At 41.1% G+C, this 10,164-nt stretch overlaps 1 pseudogene; it reads left to right on the top strand.

Annotated features, from left to right (window-relative positions):
* Positions 1-8,183: 8,183 nt before the first annotated feature.
* Positions 8,184-8,451, top strand: LOC129681677 (cytochrome c oxidase subunit 6B1-like; annotated as a pseudogene).
* The last annotated feature ends 1,713 nt before the right edge of the window (positions 8,452-10,164 follow it).

Below are 10,164 nucleotides of genomic sequence, written 5' to 3'. Positions count from 1 at the left end.
TTTTAAAAGAAATACACAAATTAAAACCACAGTGATACTTCGCAAATCCAACAAAAACAGCAGTACTAGAAGTGCACTGGCAATTATAACTGTTGGTGAAAATGTGGAACCTCTTTATGATGGACCTTGTTGAACTTTTTCTGAGGAGATGTAAACAAACCTATTCACACAAGATAGGACAAGGATTACACCCAACTCTAGCTTGGTGAATCAATGACTTTATTGGGTTTGCTTATAGGACTACGTATGATCAGTTACCTACAGGAACACGGATGACCCCTAAATAGTCATATCGCCAAAAGCTCTCATTTCAGTGGATAAAGACATCCTCACAGCTGGAGTCTCCCCATCCCTTCGTCCTCCACCCTCAATATACTGTAGCATAGCAATTCTCAACTTGTGGGTCTTGACTCCTTTTGGGGTAGAATGACCCTTTCACGGAGTTCTGGAACCGAACAGCAGTGATGGGAGCTCAGTTTGGTTAGGGCAGACAGAATTGCTGCTTTGAGAACAGCCAGCCACTGGCCTTTGCAGATGGGCATCAATCTGATCTACGCTGGATGGTGGAAATTTAATGGTGCCAGCAGCCCGTGGCTGCCTGACTGGCAGTTAAGCCTGCTGAATTCTTCAGGGAGGAGAAGAGTCCTTCTTTCCCCCGGAATAAACAACAGATATCAGATGGTCATGGTGAAGAAATGGAGTGAAAAAGTGTTTATTTCACGAATCAGGGACAGTATAAACCTTGGAAGGTTTTTTGGGGTGAATGTGTTTGATTTGCTGGGGTTAGGAGCGCCAGGGATACTTCATTTACATGCGGCAGCACAGAACTATCATAAGAAGGGGAACATAGTACTTAATTGTCCTGAGTGGTGGTGGGTGGAAGAACTCCAGATACGGTTAGAGGTATGGGAAAATGTCATTGGCTGAAAGCTAAGGTCCCAAGATATCTCGTTATCATGTCCAGGAATCCCCAGGTGCACACTGAACAGGTTTTTTTTGTTTTTTTTTTTAATCAGGAAATGGTTGCCTGTGATCTCTCTGAGGGCTATGTGACACTCCTTAGAGGATCTGGGGTTTCCCTAGATCAGTCTGTAATTTTAGCACCGGCCTCAGGGGCTTTCTGGTAATGCTAGACTTCGACCTTAACAGCAGAGTCCAACAAAGCACCACCACAACAATCCCCAAGCTAGATAGAACTGTTGATTGTGTTTTCCTCAAGCAGTGTGTAGAATATCTTCTGCCACCATGACAGACAGCAAGAAGAAGCTTACAGCTGAGTTCCAGCTTAATTTCTCCATGTCCTACAATAAAGCCTGTGTTACCTACAGCAATAGGGACTTACTGTCTAGTTCTGGTGGGCAATCAACAGCATACCAATAACCTGTATTGTCTGAGGGGGTTTCCAGAACCCTCCTAGTCAACAATTCACAGGGAGGAGGCCCATCTCTGGCACTGGAATGTTACGACTTTTGGAATATCTTTTTCCATCTACAGAGGGTACCTTCATCAAAGTCTTCTAACCTTTGTTTTAACATTCACAGGTCCAGGCTATTGGAGGATTTTCTCTTTCACCTTGTTGGGTATCATCTGTTCCTCATAAAACGATCAGGAATTTGACGGCTGGGCCTGGTCCTTGCATCTTGCCTGGACTGATTTCCTATCCTTGCTTCATCTGGTATGCCTGTACATCTTCTCAGTGCTCTTGAACATCTGTACAACACTTAGTGACCAGCATTCTATAATGAACCCTTTCTACAGAGCGTGGGCAGGGTCTTTGGATTCCACCACCTCCCAGTCTGGGCATCAGTTGTGCTCAGGGGTCAGCAGCTAAGGGGTCACAAAAGGAAGACGTCAGCAAGACTGAACACAGCCTATTCCGATCAACCGTATCAACCACTTCCTTAAAACAGCAGTGCATGCGTGGGGATCACAACTTTGTTTAACTATCTGTGAGATGCAATTTATAAAGAAAAACACTAAAGAAAAAATATTTATAGACACAGAAAAGTGATTATTAGTTCCTTGAGGGCTCGAGTTAGGAAATGGGAGTGAGTATAAGTGAGCATAAAGGATCTTGATCGGGTGGCGTTCTAAAGCTGGATTGTGGTGATAATTATACAATACTGTAGAATTTACCAAATCACTAGATTACATACTTTTTAAAAATAGGTAAATTCATGTTGTGTAAATTGTACTTTAAAACAAATTTAAAAGGTAGATAGAATTATCACTCTATTATGGAAAAAGCTTTTAGAGCAGCTTACAGAATTAAAGAATAACGAAGAATGAGATTTTCATATGTGGTTCCCTACTGTTCCCAGGCTCCCAAATCCCTTTTGAAAAGTAAAGTAGATATAGCCTTCAAAAGCCGAATGGACCTTAAGTATAAATCCGTAAAATAATGTTAATTGAACTTGCATTTAACTAATCACAGGAATCACATATGTACCACTAAATATCTGAGACACATTTACTCAGACCGTGTGAGTTGCACACGTGGGGCCATCAGCTCTGTGTTATCAGTGGAGACGCTGAAGGGTCAGAGCTCCCCAGCTGAAACTCCTTCAAGTTTTCTTGCCTCCTTGATACAATATTGAATGAGGGAGGGCAAAATGACTCAGTTTAATTCCATGATGTGTTCGGTCCTCTCTGAAGCTCACAGAGGGAGGACCCAGGTACACTTTGTGCTCTGCGGGGTGTCTAGTGTCTGGGCAAACTGTACTTGAAAAGACAGCAGAACAAGAGGAGAGTTCGTGACTGGATAAATATAGAAAGGGTGGCCAGTCAGATGCCTGTCCAAACATGTTATGGACCATTTTGCGGATTCCCTTTTGATATCCATCCTGTCCCCAAGAGCCTACTCCAATGGTACCCGGTTATGTCACTACAGGCTACAAAGCAGATCTTTCATGATAGGTTACCTCAAACAAAGGCTTCTTCTCTAGAGGAGTTTCCTTTTTTTTGTAGGGTTTCCTCCCTGATGTCCAAGCAGAAGCATGGCATCAAGTATGTCCAGCACTCCCAACTGAGGCCTTCCCACATATAAATCAGTTACTTGACAGGACCTTAAATGTCTTTGTCCACGGCCAAGAAGTGAATTCCAAACCCTTCCCCAAACTGTTTACAAGAAACACTTGCTAGTTTCAGCAAGTTGTTCTCTGTCCACTGGCAGCTGCACACGCCACACCTGCCTTGTGACAGCTGGCAGCCAGAGCACTGGGAAATCAAGAAATGGGCAAATCTTATTTTTAACTGTGTACCAGCTCTTGCGCTTCTAGGTATGACCAGTATGTTCTTGGGTGAAAGAAAATGAATTTACTGTTCTTGCTGTTCCTAGACTTTGTTAGCACAGCACAGAAATACTGAGTTTTTCCCTCCAGGGGAATAATTAGACCTATTATAGGTTCAAAGTACATCACCAGAAAACATACTTAATGTAAATTACAGTTTAAAAATTGCTTCATGGCTGCTGGGGAGATGATTCAGCAGGTAAGAGCAGTAGCTGCTCTTCCGGGGACTTGGGTTCAATTCTCAGGCCCCAGATAGTTGTGAGTTGGTGGCTCACAACTATCTGTGACATCAGTCATAGGGATCCAAGACCCTCCTCCTCTAGCCTCTTGGGCACCAGGCATGCATGTGGCATACAGACACACATTCAGGAAAACTTACATAAATATAAAAATAAATCACTCTAGCTTATGTTTCCTGACTAAGTAGAAACAGTGTAACATCCTGGGCTGAGGGAAGTCAGGGTTGTCCTTCAAAGTGTCTCACCTCCAGTGGTTCTCGAAGTTTCCATAGGGCTGATTCACTTCTGGTATCATGTCCCATGTTACCACGATTTTTCTTGATAATCGTAAAATGACCTTAAAAAACAACAGAGTAACAAAATATACTCTACAAATAGATTTATGATTAGTCGAGTAAAAATAAAATGTACACTGGATAAAAATTACACTTAACTATACAAACATCTGCTACTTCCATAGGTGAATGTACATTTTAAATAAGAATTTGTTGTAAAGGACTGCGCTTTTTAAATTCACTTTCCATTCTTACTTAACTGTTATTTTAAAAATAAATCCCTCAATCAATTGATTTACTCAGCTTTCTGTGTACATGCATGTGATAACAATTAGTGTTAGAAATAGGTCCCAGACAAAGAAACCAAAACAAACTGTAACATTATTAGAGCCAGAATTATATTTTCTAAAGCTTGCTGCTGCACCAAATTTGCAAATGGTGCTACTGAAGGGTCTACATCTCACGAGTATTAAAAATGGCCCAAAGCAAGCCTAACTCTCTTCATTGATGATACCTGCTTTCTCCTTTAGTGGAAAGGGATTTTGTATCAAGATTTCTTTTTATCCTTTTATCCAATAATTTTAGTTGACTTGCTTTGTTGGCCCACAAACCTCTTAGGATAAGTTGAAATAAAATGTTTCAGCCAAGAACATTTCCTTTGTGGAAATAAATAGGTTTTCTTGGCCCAGAGGGTAAAGGCATTTGTCATCAAGCCCAAAGGCCTGAGTTTGATTTCTTGAACCCATATAAGGGAAGGAAAGAATTGACTCCTTTGAAGTGTCCTCTGACCTCCATGCATGGAGACCCGTGTTGTACTGGCTAGTTTTTAGCTAGTTTTGACACAAGCTAGAGTCATCTGAGAGGAGGTAACCTCAGTTAAGAAACTGTCAACTCATGAAGATTATAGGAAATTCTGTAGGATATTTTTCTTAATTAGTGATTGATAGGGCAAGGCCCAGACCATTGTGGGTGGGCCACCCCTGAGCTAGTAGTCTGGGTTCTTTAAGAAAGCAAGCTAAGCAAGCCACAGGAAACAAGCCAGGAAGCAGCAGCCCTCCGTGGCATCTGCACCATCTCCTACCTCTAGGTTCCTGTCCTGCTAGAGTTCCTGTCCTGACTTCCTTTGTTGAGGAACAGGGCTCTGGAAGTGTAAGCCAAGGAAACCATTTCCTCCCCAAGTCGCTTTTGTCATGGTGTTTCATCACAGCAATAGAAACCTTACCTAAAATATACACATACCAAAAATAAATATATTTTAAAAATTCATCTTATAGAAGCCAGGGTCTTCAGAGGATGGGAAAAACAGGGGTAAGGCACAGGAAAGGTGGACCAGTGGGTACTAGATCACAGCTGTGTAGGAGGAAGATGGACGAAGGAGGGTTCCTGTGATAATATTTACTGTGTATTAAAAAAAAAAAACTAGAACAGATATTGAATGTTTTCATCATAAAGAAACAGTAAACCTTTGAGATGTTTAACCTGATTTACACATTACACAAAATATACATTTATCAAAATATCCCATAATATGAAAATCCCATATTTACATTTTTTTTGTTTTTATTAGTCAATATAAAAACAAATTTCAAGTAAACTTAAAGGACTGAAAACAGCTTCAAAATACTACTCATAAACTTCTTGACTAGGGCAGCTGTTATGTGTCAGGCGTTTTCTGTGTATTCATAGTCGCTGAAGGCATGAAGTGGTGATCACATCCTTGTTAGACAGGAGCTGTCACAGAGGAGACTGGCCAGGGCCACAATGGTCAGAGGCAGGTGTAGGATTTACAAGTTCCTTCTTTGTTAGAATCACTTTCCTGCTTGCTCTCCCTGAGGTCAAGGGCTGATCAGGGCCTGGGTTTGACAGATGTGCACTATTACATTGTAATTATGACTTTCCCTGAAGTAAAATTTTCATACGATAAAGTCAAACCGCAAGGGCTAAGCATTGGGTTTCTGCACCTGTGCAAACACCTGGACCACGATGCAGCTCTCGTGTCTGGATCTTTTCACCCACTGTGCCTGTGAAGTGACTGATGAACAAGACATCATTTTTAAAACGCCAATTTTAACTTCCTGTTACTTTCAAGACTGAAGATGAAAACTGGATTTCAAAATATCATTTAAATATTTAAGGCGCATATTTAATATTAAAACTTTAATGTATCTACTTAAAATTGATACTGGGTGTTGTATCTAGAATATGATGAAATACTGATGTCACCTGGTTGACTTCTGCAAAGTTAAGTACTTCTTTCTTTCTTTCCTTTGTTCTTTCTCTCTGTCGTTGTTTTGTTTTGGACGGGCAGGTTCTATGTTCTTGAGGATGGTCTCTGGGCTTACTTCTTCCACTTTGGCTTTTGTAGACTATAGCCAGGAGCCATTTGTCTTAGTTTTTTGTTTTGTTTTTGCTTTGTGCTATGATGTTTTTGTTTCGTTGTTGTTGTGATAAAATATAAAAGCAACTCAAGAGAGAAAGGGTTTATTAACTCATCATTCCAGGATAGCACCATGGCAGGGAGTTCATATTGAGCAGTTTGAAGCAGTTGGGCATAGTTTGAAGAGAATGGTAAGTGCTTTGCCATAGTTGGTTTCTGACCAGGGCCTTGAGGCAGTAAATGTGGTGCTGCCCATCATGTGGCTACAATAAGACAGATACATGAAGACAAAAAGAGACAACAGAGGCCCAGACACATTGCAATACCTTCCCAAGAGAACTAGTGTGTCCTCAAGAGAAACAATCCAACCTTACTGAACATTATCATACCTCTTAAAGACCCTACAATCTCAACACTACTAAATCACCATCCACATTTTAATATGAGCTTCAATAGGAGCAGACTACATCCAAACTGTAGTGCACAGAAATTAAAGACGCAGGCGCCTATGTATGGTGGTCCTCTGAGTCTTCAAAAGTTGTGTGTGTGATATTTGAGAAGATGGAAATTTTCCTGTATGTGTGATGGTTGACAGAATCGTGGGGCTTACTAGCATGAACCTGGCCAAGAAGAATCTGTGGAAAATGGCCCTGTGGCCTTCCGTATTACTGACAACTGCTAACAAAATGAGTGATAGGAACTCTAAGGCAAGAAAAGAAGGTTTCTATGCTCTATTTAAACAGCTTTTGAATAGAACAGTAATCCAAAACAGAAAGAATATGATGGAGAAAGGAGGAGGAGGGCACAGACAAGGATGAAAAGAGAGAGCTGTGCTAATGTCACAAGTGCATTAAGTGCATGCCTGTAATCCCAGCAGTCAGGGAGGCAGAGCAGGCAGATCTTTGTGAGTTTAAGACCAGTGTGGTCAAAAAAAGAAAGAAGGAGAGAGAGAGAAAGAAAGAAAGAAAGAAAGAAAGAAAGAAAGAAAGAAAGAAAGGAAGGAAGGAAGGAAGGAAGAAAAAAAGAAAGAAAAAAAAGAAAGAAAGAGAAAACTAGTTTAAGGGAGTGTGAGAGTACAATAATTGTAACTTTCCATAAGTGTGGCTGAAATAATGCAGGCTTTAGAGATACACAGATCTCATTTGTATCCCCCAGAAACTGCCGTTTATTTATCCTACCTTATTTTTAAATGATCATACAGAACCAACCACACACTCACACTCCTGGGCCCTTGACAGTAATGACTGTCCTGCTGATAATCATGACTATGCTAACTGTCACTGTGAAGAACCTTTCCAGTCTGTATTCTGGATATCTGTACCACATTTCCAGACCTGACACAAACACCTATATTCTTTTTATTATGCCAATAGATCTCACACTAAAGTGGTGTCATTTATTAGAAAGATTACAGATAATATTTCGTACATGTGTATTGATATTTATAGTGGAGGTTTTTCCTTCTGGCCCCACGCTCCTGGAATAACGACTTATGAGATTCATTAAATATTATACAAATACCTTGGCCATATAGCCAAGGCTCATCTCTGACTAGCTTATAACTTTAAATAACCCATTTTACTAATCTACTTTAGAAAAATGTTTTGCAATGAGCCTGGTTACCTGTGCCCAGGTATGATGTATCCTGTCCTCCTCACATCTCACTGGCTAGTATCTTCTGCACCTGACTCCATCCCAGAACCCCTTCTGCCTGCCGGATGTCCCACCTTCAATTTCCTGCCTCAGCTATAGGCCATCAGATTTATTACTGACAGGTGTTACATACATACACTATACAAGATATTCCTTCTACAGATAGTCATAGGGAGGAATTAAAAGATGGTTTGAATTCAGATGTGTCAGTTACAGCTAAGCACCAAACTACTTCCCAGTAGTGCCTGGGATTCAAGGGGAATCTTTAGAAAAATGTTATGATTGGTATCTTTGCTAAGGGTCACGTTGAACTAATACTGCTCCACGGCAGTCTTTAGGAGTCAGCATCATGGCTGAAGATATCAAGACCAAAATCAAGAACTACAAAACCGCCTCTTTGACCACTGCTTCCCAAACCAGAACCAGACCAAGGACAGCTGGTGGAATTACCTGGACTTCCACCACTTCAGGAAGGCAATGACCACAAAGGGGGGAGGGGGTGATAGCTCTGTGTGAGAGCGGTGTCACCCTGTGTACAAGACCCTCTGACACCGTATCATGGGGTCTCTGCCTAGGATGACTGCAGAGCAGAAGGCACATTTCCTGGGAAGATCTGACCGGGCTCTGCCCACCTCTCCTCTGTTCTCCCCAGATAGTAAAAGGGGGACCTGGCTATATGATGGGACCCTGAATCATGATGCAACTACTAATAAAAACTCACTGAAAAAGTTGAAAAAGAAAAATGTTACAATTGTCTAAAATGAGGGAAGATAAGAAGGGAGAGTGACAGAGAGGCTTTCACGAGAGCCCTAGGGTGCTAGTGAGAAAGAATAGACTTGTCTGATTAGCAATGCATGGTATTCTCACATACTCTACCCCTAATAATGTACAGGCGTGTTTCTGGAGTCAGATGACCATGTGGGCTCAAACTCTGAACCTAAAGCTTATTGTTTATGTGTGAAATTAGTCACATGTTTACAACTATATATTATTTTTCTCTTCTCACGACAAAATACCTGGAAAAAGGCAACCTTTAAAAAAGAAGGGTTTATTTTGGTCTTCAATTCAACAAATATAGTCCATCATGGGGCAGGGGGAGAAGCATGGCAACAGGAGCAGGGATAGGCTGTTCACTGTGTCCACAGTTAGGAAGTGATGGATGCTGAGACTCAGCTTACTTTCTCTTTTTTATTCAGTGTAGGACCTTACCTCACAGAATGGTGTTAACCACATTTAGGGTGGGTCTTTCTGGATCAATTAATCTAATTGAGATAATCCCTGGCAGCCATGTCCAGAGATTTGTTTCTGGGGCCATCCCCAAATCCGTCAAGTTGACTGTCAAGTTTAACCATCTGTAAGTATGGAGTATGACAGGACAGTATTGCAGGGTGAATGTGCTCAATGTTTTCAATCCTGTTTGGAGCAGCACCAGGACACACCAAGTGCTGTGTTGTTGGGCTGCTTGGCCTCGAGGACAAATATTCTCACAGTCCCAACCAGTCTCAGGTCATCTGTTCCATAGGTAGCCATACTTTACCTTTTCCTATCCAAACCCATTGGCTCTAAAGAGCACCCAGGGAAAACTAGTATTGGATTGACTCTTCTTTCAGAAAGACTGTATTTTGTTTACATGACACATTGCATGCTCTGGCTCATACATGATGTAGGCTATAAGCTTTGAGAGGCCCCACTTGCACCCAGTATTTTGTCTGATGACACTTTCTAAAGCCAGCATGGGAGAATAAAGCTAAAGCAGAAAGTGCTAATTGTGCAGACTAGAGAAAACACAACAGAGGCTGGGGCAAGGGACATGACAGAGCTGCAGAGAAGCTGTTAGGACTCTTGATTGAATAGCTGAGCTCATGTAAGGCAAAACTCTAGGACTGCTAGCAGAGAAGACCCATGGGAAAAAAGGCTAGGCACAGGCTTTGAGGGCCCTACAATACATAGCAGATGCTGAAGTTGGGACTCAGCTGAAATTGGAGCTAAAATAACAGTAAGGGCCCAGAAAACAAACAAACAAACAAAATATCTAGAAATAAAAACAACATCCTAGACATAAGAGATAGGAACAGAAGTGAGACTGAAATGGACCACCTCTATTAAAGCCCCATGCTTAGCACTGACATCCAAGGTAAGGTATATACTTAATTTTTAGAGATAGTCTCAATAACTACCCATGATTTCTGAGACAAAGTTAAAATCTTTCAACATGCAGAGTTTAAAAGTAATTGATAATCAACAGATGAACCAATTTTGGTAAAAAAAGAAAGAAAGAAAGAAAGAAAGAAAGAAAGAAAGAAAGAAAGAAAGAAAGAAAGAAAGAAAGA

The sequence above is a fragment of the Psammomys obesus genome, unplaced genomic scaffold, assembly GCF_907164565.1.
Source record: "Psammomys obesus unplaced genomic scaffold, mPsaObe1.curated_primary_1811, whole genome shotgun sequence".
NCBI lineage: Eukaryota > Metazoa > Chordata > Mammalia > Rodentia > Muridae > Psammomys > Psammomys obesus.
Note: the sequence above shows the minus strand (reverse complement) of the source record. Positions and strands in the feature narration are given on the sequence as shown.